General features: G+C 46.9%; 1 protein-coding gene and 1 pseudogene across 16 annotated transcripts in view; one reads left to right on the top strand and one right to left on the bottom strand.

Moving 5' to 3' along the window:
• The window catches only part of CACNA1D (calcium voltage-gated channel subunit alpha1 D), a 923,074-nt gene that overhangs the window by 587,482 nt on the left and 321,841 nt on the right, over nt 1-13,751 (bottom strand). The gene's annotated exons all lie outside the window — the stretch shown is intronic.
• Nucleotides 6,441-6,559, top strand: LOC134964568 (5S ribosomal RNA; annotated as a pseudogene).

Here is a 13,751-nt window from a genome sequence, read left to right as displayed (position 1 = left end):
GAACGGTAAAGTGTGCCGAGCGAAGCAGTAGCGGAGCGAAAGCACCATGCCCGAAGCATGGCAAGCGAAGCGAGCCATGCGAGGGGACGCGGTGCACTAATTTGGGATCCCGGTCACTCTACGAAGAAAACGACATAAAAAAATAAAAAAAATCCTCATGTCGACCTTTAGACCTGTCGACCTAGAAACCCTGTCGACCTTCCATCCATGTCGACCTAGTGACTGTCGACCTATAGTGGTCGACCTAAACATTGTCGACCTAGACACTGTCGATTTGATGAACCACACCCACTATTTGTACCATCCAGAGGCGTCGGAATGGAAGGGGCAGGGGGCAGCATGCACCCCTCCAAACATGACAGGGGCGCAGGCGCTGAGGAGGGGAGCATTTACCCCTGGATCACCACGAAGACTCCAGTCCTACTTTAAAAAGTCCACCGCCGCAGTGTGCTTCCCCATGCCCTGTCCTAGCCAGCTCTTCACACAGATGCATTACTGGGAGGAGGCGGGGATGTCCCAGCAGGCTCAGCATGGCCACGCCTCCTCACAGTAATGCATCTGTGTGAAGAGCCGGCTAGCACAGGGCATGAGGAAGCACGTTTCGGCAGCAGACTTTTTAAAGTAGGACTGGAGTCTCCACTGTGATCCGGCGGTAAGTGCTCCCCGCATGGTGGAGTAATCATTGCGGGAGCGCCAAAATGTATTTTATTCCACGTTCCCGCCCTTCCAACCACAGGACATTCTGGCGCCCTGGTACCACCTAGTGGTATTGAACACGCACATGGGTGGAACTAGATATGTCCATTGGTTGAGCATTTCCACCCTTCCTTGGGGTGTATCTTGCACAATCTCCATGAAATGCTGCCTCACTCACACTATTATGTACAAATCTAAAACCATCCTGGACTGCCAAAGCTATTGGGTGGGATTAGGTTCAAACAACTCCAGTTTTACCTAATCTGGCTGGAGGACATAAGTCTTGTGTTTGATTCAGATACAATTATACAAGTACTGCAATGCTTTGTGGTTTGTTTTCTCCTGGCAACAGTCCCATAAAACAATGATGTTCTCCAGTTCTTTCTGATGGTAGAGCCATGAACTTACTATTTACATTGTTGATGGAGACCGGATGTAGCCTTTGGGTTCTGTGAAATTACTAGAATATCATATGGTTTGAACTTTGGGTGAATATGATTAGACCTTACTGCTGGGATGGCTAGCAACACATTTAGTGTTACCTAATTATAAATAATGTTTCTCCCTTTAGATTGAGAGGTTTCACATGGTTTTGAAATAGTCCTATAACCATTATCAGAAGGAGCAACAATTGCATCTCTGAGACAACTGCAGGTGGAGGTAGTTGATTTCCTTAATGCTCAAGCAATAAAGAACTCTACAGAAACCAAAGCATCCCAAAGATCATCACCTACATCATATATACACCACAGATATAATGAACATTGCATGGCTGATTTAGGTGAGGTTGGAGTGAGCATCACTGCTTACATCAGGGGTGGGCAGACTTTTGGAGTCGGCGATCTACTTTGAAAGCTGAAAAGCTTTTGTGATCCACCTAGGTGGGATAATAGCGCGCACCTCAGGCACGCGCCCAAAAAAGGGGTGTGTCATACCAAAAAGTGGGCGTGGTATAATAAAAAAGTGGGCGTGGTATAACAAAAAAAGGGACGTAGCCTTGCTGCACAGAGTGTAATGACTGTCTCGCACGAAATAACACATTGGCCCCTACAGGTAAAAACCTCAAACACATATGCCCCCACAGTGCCAGATACACATATGCCCCCACAGTACCAGATATGACCCCACAGTGCTAGATATGACCCCACAGTGCCAGATATGACCCCACGGTGCTAGATATGACCCCACAGTGCCAGATACAGATATGACCCCACAGTGCCAGATACAGATATGCCCCCAAAGTGCCATGTGCCCACAGTGCCAGATATGCCCCCACAGTGCCTGATACAGATATACCCCCACAGTGCCAGATACAGATATGCCCCCACAGTGCCAGATATGCCCCCACAGTGCCAGATATGATCCCAAGGTGCCAGATACAGATATGACCCCACAGTGCCAGATACAGAAATGCCCCCACAGTGCCATATTCCCACAGTGCCACATATGCCCCCACAGTGCCACATATGACCCCACAGTGCCACATATGACCCCACAGTGCCAGATACAGATATGCCCCCACAGTGCCATGTGCCCACAGTGCTAGATATGCCCCCACAGTGCCAGATACAGATATGCCCCCAGTGCCATGTGCCCACAGTGCTAGATTTGCCCACTCAGTGCCAGATATGCCCCCAGTGCCATGCCCCCACAGTGCCACATATGACCCCACAGTGCCAGATATGCCCCCACAGTCCAGATACAGATATGACCCCACAGTGCCATGTGCCCACAGTGCTAGATTTGCCCCCACAGTGCCAGATATGCCCCCACAGTGCCAGATACAGATATGCCCCCACAGTGCCAGATATGCACCCACAGTGCCACATATGCCCCGACAGTGCCACATATGCTCCGACAGTCCAGATACAGATATGACCCCACAGTGCCATGTACCAACAGTGATAGATTTGCCCCCACAGTGCCAGATATGCCCCCACAGTGCCAGATACAGATATGCCCCCACAGTGCCAGATATGCCCCCACAGTGCCACATATGCCCCGACAGTGCCACACATACTCCGACAGTCCAGATACAGATATGACCCCACAGTGCCATGTGCCCACAGTGCTAGATTTGCCCCCACAGTGCCAGATATGCCCCCACAGTGCCAGATACAGATATGCCCCCACAGTGCCAGATATGTCCCCACAGTGCCACATATGCCCCGACAGTGCTGCTCACCGCTGTGTGGAGAGCGCAGCGCGCGCTTCTCCTGCCTGCCGCCCTGCCTCTCAGTCTGGTCTCCGGCGGTGATGGCAGCGTGTATATCTCAAATCAGGCGCCGGTCCGCGAGCTCTCATTGGCTAACGAACCGGCGCCTGATTTGAGCTATACACTCTGCCGTCACTGCCGGAGACCAGACTGAGGGCCAAGGCGGCAGGCAGGAGTAGCGAGCGCTGCGCTCTCCTCGCCTCGGGTGGATGGGCGGCGGATCGCGATCGACTGGTCGCATGTCCACGATCGACCAGTCGATCGCGATCGACTGTTTGGCCACCCCTGGCTTCCATGGAAACAGCAGCATAGCTCAGATATGATAATGCAGCAGGAGGCATCTGGAATAAGTAGACGCCTCCTGCATGCTTGTGTGATCCAGTGATGCGTCCAGGGATGCAGCATCGGATCACATGCGATACTATCAGCATATGGAGATACCGGTGCGGTCACATACAGAACATAGGCCTGCCGCATATCATTTTACTCAGCAGAGTCTGCCTGTGAGTCTTGTACACACAGTCATGTAAATAAAATAAATTTTCAGCGAAAAATACGCCTGACGCTTATGGACTTGCACGGGACCTGTCAGCTCACTCACTCCAGGCATCTCCTGCTGCGTGGCGTATCGAGGCAAGATATATGAGGACACATCTGTACATATACAGTATATCTATATAGAAAAATGACGGTTAGCACCCACCTAGTGATACTAAGAAACCTTTAATATATTTTCTTAATATTAACACAGTATATTTATGTATATATATTGAACAATGATGAGGATGATGCAATATACTAAGTCACCTTGTATGTTTTAATACAGAATTTTATTTAAAATACAAAAAATATTTAAAATTCACATTTGTATCATTAATTTTTGATAGAAGGTTCTTATATTCATTGTGCTTTGTACTGGAACAGAATATAGCATCACCCAACGCATTTCATACTATATGACTTCCTCAGGAAATCTATCTATCTATCTATATATATATATATATATATATATATATGTATGTATGTATGTATGTATGCGGACACATTGTGAGGTGGCGCCACACATGCTGGGCGGCCTTGCCTTGTGCTGCCCTCTATACTGAATTGGGTTTACTTGTGATATTAATGTTCAGCTTTGGGTAGGAATTAGTCTTTAGGTCTCTTTGGCACATAAACTGTATGCTAACATCACGTTACATTTATATCTTGCAAAAAATAAATCTTGAATGAATGCTGAAATAAAAGACGACAATGTCCACCATGGAAGCCATAAATGATTACATAATACAGGCACAAGAAGAAGAAAAAACACCTTTATTTGTTGCTGCAGTCATAGCAACTACAGTATCAAGGGAAAAAACAACTAGACTTGGTTGCTATGGGTTACAGCACATTTACACATATTGCTCTGTTGTTAAATAAGCTCCAGTGAGAGGAATAGGTACCATGAAATGTGAGACTATTATTAAGCGACCGAGAAAGCACAGCTATGTCTAAGGAGCATAACAGCCCAGCAATCCACAATATGGTAGACTGTAACACAGACAATGACACTACCATGTGACCTCTCACATTATGTTAGTATGTGTGATGTATATATAAGCAAAACATATTTATTAACACTAATGTGGAATATAACTTAGCTTTGTGTCACAATGATGAATCTAGATGCACCTCAGAACAAGTGAAAGGAATTTACTCTGTCACATTTCTTGCAAGAGTTGGACAAATCTCCAAACCAGAGAGGCTGCATCATATTAATCTCGGCTGACAGGTTCTTCCTCCTTGAGGTAAATGCGGCCGTGTACCGGCTTTGGTTTACAATCCGGGCTGCTTTCGATTTATTCACAGAATGTTTTTTTCTTTTATATGGCATTAATTAGTGCAGACAACATATCTGCACTGCAGCTATCTGTTTATAGATATTGGAAGGTTATAAAGGGACAATAATAAGCTGTCAAACTGGTGTCAAGAGCTAAGGAGCCTATTCATTAAACAATGCTAAGCCATAAATCTGGTGCAAATGGGCATTTTGCGGTTTTGCCATGATTCTGGCATAAGTAAGTTTGTTATTTCTAATGCGAGCCATACATTAGTGGCGCAATTCCCTCAGACCGATCAGTGGACATTGATTACATATTGGCGATCCATCGGTAAATCGGGAAAATTCAGCATGTTAAAGATCAGCGAATCAGGGATTTCCAACATGTTGGATTTCCCTGACTGCCCGACAGCGGTAGAATGTGGAACTGGGACAATCGCAGATGTATGGACTGCATTACAGCTATAATGCCAGCAATTTCACAGATGTTTACTGTACTTTCAATACCGCAGTCCCCATAATTCTCTATGGGGATAGAAATATGGGGCTATATAACTGCCACTGGTGTGTACAGTGAATTAGAGATACAGCCATATCTTCCGGCGCAATTGGGTCAATACACTAGCATCCAGGAAAGATGGAGAATGCCATGAAGCAGAGACGGTATGCAGTGGGGGCACCATACCGCTGCCCGTATACCGGCGAGGTAGGTCATTCCTCTTCTATGGGTGTCCACGACACCCATAGACACCCATAGAGGGAGAATAGAACCTGTGGCTCATGAGCTCGCAAGAGGCTTAGTTGCACTCGCCCCCCTGCCGCCATTCCACAGCTCGGGATGCCGATCTCAGTATACGGACATTCTGCATCCCAAGTGGTGGTGATTCATACCGAACCCGTAGAGACTGCTTCACCAAAATCGGAGTGGTATACATAGAGGGCATACTTTAGGATTAGGAGCAAAATTATCTGAGGACTGAAAATGGGCACTTGGACAAACCATGTCGTAATGCAAAGGGTGCGGATTAAATTGTCTTTCGTGCATGCAGGGAAATACTTGCATGTTACCCAGAAACCTGGGAATGCAGGGAATACTTGATGTTACACAGAAACCTGGGAATGCAGGGAATACTTGCATGTTACACAGAAACCTGGGAATGCAGGGAATACTTGCATGTTACACAGAAACCTGGGAATGCAGGGAATACTTGCATGTTATGTAACAGGGGTATACCGCACAGGGGAATAATAAAGTATAAGTTACAATTCATCTTCCTTTATAGAGCTGTGTTACAAATTAGCTACTTTCTAGCCGTCTTTTCCATTCTTTCAGCTACACTAGTGATATGTTGGAAGACATAGGATATCTATTTGTTTAGTGTGAACCGCATATTTGGACAACCATTTCTGGTTAAATAACCATCAAGAAATCTTTTTTTTTTCTAGCGTTCAGCCAGAATCTACCATAGGTTGCTAGTGAGAGCCATTTGGCTCAAATTTATTCTTCCCACGTCTCTCTTGTTTTTTTCTCACATTTACCTATTTTCAGGAATCTCACCATTGATTCAGGGATATCCATCCATCCCTGTCTAACATTGGCAGCAGATCCCCTATTTTCCTCTCCCATCTTCCATCTATTCTATTCTTTACTACAACATTCGTGAACTCTGATCAGTGATTCCAGAGCCCACCAACATTGGATATTCTTTCTACTTTCATACCACACTGGCAACGCCCGAATCCTTCCGATCTTGGAAGCTAAGCAGTGTTGGGCTGAGTTAGTACTCAAGTGGGAGACTATTGAGGAATACTCAGTTCAGTAGAAGATTTGGACGGCCATGCTCAGCGTCTAACACTGACAGCAGATTCATCTCATCTATTTAGCCTTTTCTATCCCGTTTTCAATACAAGTGGCAAGAAATCATAGCCTACAAAACTCACTAATATCATTGAGGTGCTTTTGTTTACCGACTTGCATTAGTTTAGGATTATACATTTTCAGGCAGTCAGTTGTGGCAAATCTGTATTTGAAACCCAGACAGTTTTGGAACCTTTATCAAGCATTTATGCTAGTATTATTTGTTCCTGTTCCTCTTTTCTTTTTCTTGTTCGTATATCCAACTACTATTTCATTTTATTGATATTGTTAATAAAATTATATTTTTATAAAAACTATTGTTTCATCTGAGACTTCAAGATATACAAGAGTGCGCCCACAAAAAAATCTTCTTTTCTCCTTCCCCTTTGCAATACTTGCATGTTACACAGAAACCTGGGAATGCAGGGAATACTTGCATGTTACACAGAAACCTGGGAATGCAGGGAATACTTGCAAGTTACACAGAAACCTGGGAATGCAGGGAATACTTGTATGTTACACAGAAACCTGGGAATGAAGGGAATACTTGCATGTTACACAGAAACCTGGGAATGGAGGGAATACTTGCATGTTACACAGAAACCTGGGCAGCTTTCTTTTTACAGCTCAATTAAAATTTGATTATGACAAGCTGCCATCTAACTCATAAATGTGACCCCCACCCCTTACCCTGCAGCCAGGGCCGGTGCTAGCGTGCTCGGCGCCCTCCTGCAAACTATAAATTTTGCGCCTTCCTATGGCCACATCATAGTCATTGGCCTAAATTTATGAAGCCTTAAAAAGTGATAATGTGGAGACAGATAAAGGGGGGTATTCAATTATGTCCTGATTTTTCTGCTAGCCGAAAAATCCGGACATAGCTATTCAATGCTACCCGTTTTCTACCACATTTCCACTAGTGCAGATCAACTTTTTAAAAAGGCGAACCTGCATCTGCAGAAAATAGTCGAAAACGGACACGTTTTCGACAAAAACACGTGTATCTGCGAGTAATTCGCCAATCCATGTGTTTACCGACAGTTACAAAAATTTTTGACAGTCAAAAAATCAGTACTTTAATTGAATAGGTTGAATGTAAATAAGACTTAAAAACGGGCAAAAAGCGCTGATTTTCTGTCTGTCGGAAAATTCGGCACTATTTGAATACCCCCCATAGGGTGATAAAGTACCAGCCAATCACACACATTACATTACCGCTGCTACCCTGCACCCTCTCTCCCTACACACACTACGTTACACTACCCTGCACCCTCTCCGCACACACTACATTATACTTCCGCTGCTACCCTGCACCCTCTCGCCCTACATTATACTACCGCTGCTACCCTGCACCCTCTCTCCCTACACACACTACATTACACTACCACTGCTACCCAGCTCCCCTCACACACTACATTACACTTCCGCTGCTACCCTGCACCCTCTCTCCCTACACACACTACATTACAATACCGCCGCTACCCAGCTCCCCTCTCCTCAGACACACTACTGCTGCTATCCTGTCCCCCCCCCCCCTCGCAGACTACCGCTGCTACCCTGCACCCCACACACACGACACTGCCACTACCCTGCACCCTCTTTCCCTTTTTCTTTCCTCCCACCGCTGGGTTTTCAAAGCAGAAAACCCAACCTGCAGCACACACTGTTACTATGCCACTTCTGCCTCCTGCCCCACCCACAGCACACACTTAATTTGCCACACCCAGCACACATTAATATGACACCCCCCTCCTTAGCACACATGAATATGGCACTCCCCCCACACCCCTTCCCCTGCACACATGAATATGGCGCTCCCCCCCCCAGCACACATGAATATGGTGCTCCCCCCTTCCCCAGCACACATGAATATGGCGCTCCCCCTCCCCCCAGCACACATTAATATGGTGCTCCCCCATTCCCCAGCACACATGAATATGGTGCTCCCCCCTTCCCCAGCACACATGCATATGATACTAAACCCCCCCCCCCTCCTCCTCCTCCTTTGTTTAGCAGCAGAAGAATTCACCTCAGTCAGCTCCTCTGTGGCTGGTTACTAGGGCTGCAGGCTGCTACACAGGCTGGCTGCTCCTCTTCACACAACAGCTTGCTCCTCCAGAGTCCAGAGTCAGACAGTGCACAGTCACATGTGTATATCATGTGACTTCCTGTGTGCCCAATCTGACGCTGAAGACTGCTGTGTCTTCAGAGGGGAGGGAAGAGACGAGTTGGGGGGAGGCGCCACTGCTTCTGACTTCCACCTGACATGGGCAACGGCAAGGAGGAGAAAGGAGGGGGGCGTGACACACAGGACAGGAGGAGATCATTTCATACTGCCGGCGCCGCTGCCTGAGGCTGTCACAGCGTGACAGGTTCAGCGGCAGCCGGCAGCAACACGGCGCATCAGCAAGGCAGCAGAGCGGGGAGAGCGCCTCTCTGTCCTGGCGCCTCCCTGCTTTGCGGACCTTGCTGAGCGGTTAGCGCCGGCTCTGCCAGCAGCTCCACATGGATTTGCCAAGGTGTATGTAAAATTGCACCCTCTAACTAGATTTCCTACTGATTCTAAATATGGCCAATAGTAGTTATGAAGGGTTGGTATTGTGTGACCGCCAGTCACCATACCGACCGCGGGATCCCAGCATTTGGATGCACGGTAGGGGCGAGCGCCATGAAGCCCCTCTCGGGCTCGCTGCGCTCACCATGCTGTGGTCTCGGTGGTGCTCGCCACGGGTTCTATTCCCACTCTATGGGTGTCATGGACACCCACGAGTGGAAATAGTCCCTGTTAGTCGGCATGCCATCTGTCAGGATTGTGAGGGGGTGGGATGTAGCACGTTACGTTCCTGGAAGTAGATTTAAGTCCCTCAAAAACAAGTGGGAAGATTATGGCACAACTGTGTACAGTGGTTAGCATTGCAGCCTCACAGTGCTGGGGTCATAGATACAATTCTAAGGGTTCCAGTATGAAAGATAGATAGTGTCTAGTTAGACAGTCAATAGATAGACACCATATGTTAGACAGACATTAGGTCGACAGGGTCAAAAGTTCAACAGGGTCAAAAGGTCGACAGGGCTAAAGGTCGACAGGGTCAAAAGGTCGACATGAAAAAGGTAGACACCATGTTTTTTGCATTTTTGTGGTTTGTGTGGATAGTTTTGTCATCTGGAACCCCCAATTGTAGAAAGGCATCCCCTCGCGGGGCTCGCCACAAGGTTTATAACCAACTCAATGCCGACATGGATAGAGAAGGTATGAAATAGTCCAAAAACATGTTACATAAAAAAAATTGTCTATCTTTTTTATGTCGACCATTTCCTGTCGACCTTTTGACCTGTCGACCTTTTGTACTGTCTACCTTTTTCATGTCGACCTTTTGACCTAATGGCTGTCTATCATATGGTGTCTATCTATTGACTGTCTAACTAGACACTGTCTATCTATCAAACGGATACCATTCTAAGCAGGTCCCTATCTGTGTGTAGTTTGCACAGTGTCGGACTGGGGCATGTAGGGCCCACCGGGGGAATGCAGTGGTAGGGGCCCATGTTTAGGGGTGTGGCCAGTCTCTAGAGGGAGTGTGCCCAGCCACCACATTGGTTTACCTAACCATTTTGCAAGTGTTGGTCTCCTAGATAAATATATACAGTAAATACTGTAGTGCATGCATGATAATGTACTAGATTAGTAACAGCACATTCTGGAACCTGATCCCTAGAGGAGGAGGTGGGGCCCCAGGCAGTAGGGCCCACCGGTGATTTCCCTTGTACCCCTGTGGGCCAGTCCAACCCTGTGTTTGCATACTCCCCATTGTTACGTGGGTTTCCTCTGACAGTCATTAAAATATACTGGAATGGCTGATAAATTGGAGCCATTGGTTGTGCGGATATGTTGTAAGGAATTTAGAATATAGATCCTACTGAGATAGCATGATTACATATTCACTTTACAGTGCTGAGTTATATCATAAGTCAGGTGCTATATACATAAATAATGATAATAACAGAACACCCTCCAACACGGAGCATCTGTACAAGAAAGGCATAGTCTTCTATGGCAGAGAAGATGGTACAAAATTAGTACGATATTCCAGGCCCTTTCTAAAATCTGTGCTTTATGGGAAGGTGTGGACACTTAACTCAATCACAAATCTGGGGAACACATAAAAAGAAAAATGTTCACAAATGGTTCCGCACAGTCTCCAGCCAATCTGATGGAACGTTATCCTGATCTTTAAAACTGGTAGACACTAAACAGACTCACAGCTTTTATTGCAGCTAAAGGTTCTTCTACGAGATATTTAAACAAAGGGGTGAATACTTTTGTAGTTATGTATTATGTAACAATTGTCTGTTTTTATCTGTGATTACTATTATATTTTTTGGTTTGCGAAAACGAGTGAAGAGTTTTCTAGCTAGAAAGGTAAAGGCCCCCATCCACTAGTCCTATTTGGGCAGTTTTCTTCAGATTTCGACACATCTGACCGTCAAATCTGAAGAAAAGTGTCACATCGGATGGCTGTTCTGATCCGATGCGCAGTCCCGTGTCAGATATGTCTGAACTACAGATCTCTGAGGCTGCCCCAACTATTTATCTGAATCTGAAGCAATCAGGTGCACATCGGAGTGTTTTTTTACTTCAGATGTATCTGATCAGATTCATCAGAAGCGTCACTTGACTGGCATCTCTCTGGCCACTCCCACCCACCACAGAACGAGGCAGCAGATCAGTCGCATGTAGCATGTGTGCATCAGATATATCTGGTGCGACCTGACACGTGATAGATCGCATCAGATATATCTGAAGTGAATGTAGTGAAAATTCAAGCCAGGGTCCGATCCGATTCCCAGGGAGCTCCCTAGAGAGTTCAAAAGAAATGTGATGCGATCTGCAGTTCAGACAAGTCTGAGTAGTGGATGAGGGCCTTTAGCGGAGCAACAGGACAATGACTGCAGCTGGTGAGTAATTGTGAAATATAATAGATAGCATACCTCACAACATTTGGATTTTTGAAGTCAGGACTCCTGTCCGCAGTGAAGCCGCGCTGCGCCTAAAAGGGGGCGTGGCCTCTCGAGAATGACGCGGTCGCGAGCCACGCCTCCAATTTCCGTCACAGTGGGGGCACGGACAGCGCTCTGTGAGCTGCTGGCCAAGCCCCCAGTCCCTCTGCCTCACTTTAATAGACGCTGTGCGCCTATTCACTGCTGCTCTGCTCTGAACTGAGCAGCGAGTGCAAGGGAGCCTCCCAACTGCCCCCCCCCCCTTTCCACCGCGGGACACTACTGCCCGTGGGAGGGAAGGCAGGACAGACCCATAAAAACGGTACTGTCCCACGACAATCGGGGCAGTTGGGAGGTATGAGATATTAAAGGTGGGTACACACGGCAGCTGATCGGGAAAACTCTCCTGATCATCCGTACTATGGCCCTCATTCCGAGTTGATCGCTCGCAAGGCGATTTTAGCAGAGTTACACACGCTAAGCCGCCGCCTACTGGGAGTGAATCTTAGCTTCTTAAAATTGCGACCGATGTATTCGCAATATTGCGATAACAAACTACTTAGCAGTTTCAGAGTAGCTTCAGACTTACTCGGCATCTGCGATCAGTTCAGTGCTTGTCGTTCCTGGTTTGACGTCACAAACACACCCAGCGTTCGCTCAGACACTCCCCCGTTTCTCCGGCCACTCCTGCGTTTTTTCCGGAAACGGTAGCGTTTTTATCCACACGCCCATAAAACGCCGTGTTTCCGCCCAGTAACACCCATTTCCTGTCAATCACACTACGATCGCCGGAGCGAAGAAAAAGCCGTGAATAAAAATACTATCTTCATTGTTAAATTACTTGGCGCAGTCGCAGTGCGAATATTGCGCATGCGTACTAAGCGGAATTTCACTGCGATGCGATGAAAATTACCGAGCGAACAACTCGGAATGAGGGCCTTTGTGTCCCCAGCGTGACTCTCCTTTCAGCTCCTGTGAGCACCGTATATATGGTGCAGACTCTAGCACAGTGTACACAGTGCTCCTGCAAACTTCTATGTGATCGGATGGTCAAAGCTTTAAGAACACATAAGATTCTACCATCTGATCCCGGCTATTGCAGGAGCGTTATAAGCCGTTTATTGGCAAACACTCCTGCATCAGCACTGCAGACACACATATACAATTGTCAGCCCGTTCTTTCAATATCGAAAGAACAGCCCAATAATTGTATCGTAGTGTACCCACCTTAAGCTTGCGAGCAGGGCTACCTCTTTGTCTGTTATTACCTTGTCTTGCTTTATTATTGTTTGTTCCCAAATGAAGAGCACAACGGAATATGCTGGCACTACATAAATACCTGTTAACAAAATATGAGACATAAGTGTGATGCCCACTGTGGTAACTCTGTGACCTATTACTACTACCTTATAATGTCATTAGCAGTTGCGCCTGATGCTCTCTGGGTTGTTTTTTTGTGTGTGTGGACTATAACTTTTTTTGTGTGTGTATTTTTTTCTCTCTGTCTCGCTCTCATTAATATTTGCTGTTGCTTTTCACCAACGACTTGCTCCTGTCTCTTCTAGCGCAGTTTATAAACTGCCAGCTCCTGCCTTTCTGCTGCAGCTTCCTCCGCCTGCTCCCAGCTTTTTTACTGCAGCTTCCACCACACTGCTGGCCCCCAGCTGTTTTGCTGCAGCTTCCATCCACTGCTGGCCCCCAGCTGTTTTGCTGAAGATTCCCTTCACTGCCGACTCCTGTCTTTTCCTCTGCAATCCATTCACTGTCAGCTACTGCCTCTTCTGATGAAGCTTCGGTCCACTATCAGTTCTCAGCTTTTAAATTGCCAGGTAATAGTGGGAGGGAATACATACGTGTTACCAGCGGCCGGTATCGTGGCTGTCATGATCCCAACAGCGGTATCCCGGCCACCAGTATGTCGGCAGCGGGGCAAGTGCTAGAAAGCCCCTTGCGGTCTCGCTGTGCTCGCCACGCAGGTTATATTCTCCCTCTATATTCCGATGGCGGCATTTCACCACCTGTCGGGATTCCGGCGTCAGCATTGTGACCGCCGGGATCCCGAGAGGTGGTCTTCGGATTGCCTCCCAGTGGGAGGTATCCTTTCGGGGGAAGAGTTCTTCTTCAGCAGCCATGTAATATATATATGTTAGTGGAACTTGGCA

The sequence above is a fragment of the Pseudophryne corroboree genome, chromosome 9, assembly GCF_028390025.1.
Source record: "Pseudophryne corroboree isolate aPseCor3 chromosome 9, aPseCor3.hap2, whole genome shotgun sequence".
NCBI lineage: Eukaryota > Metazoa > Chordata > Amphibia > Anura > Myobatrachidae > Pseudophryne > Pseudophryne corroboree.
This window is presented reverse-complemented; position numbering and strand designations above follow the sequence as displayed.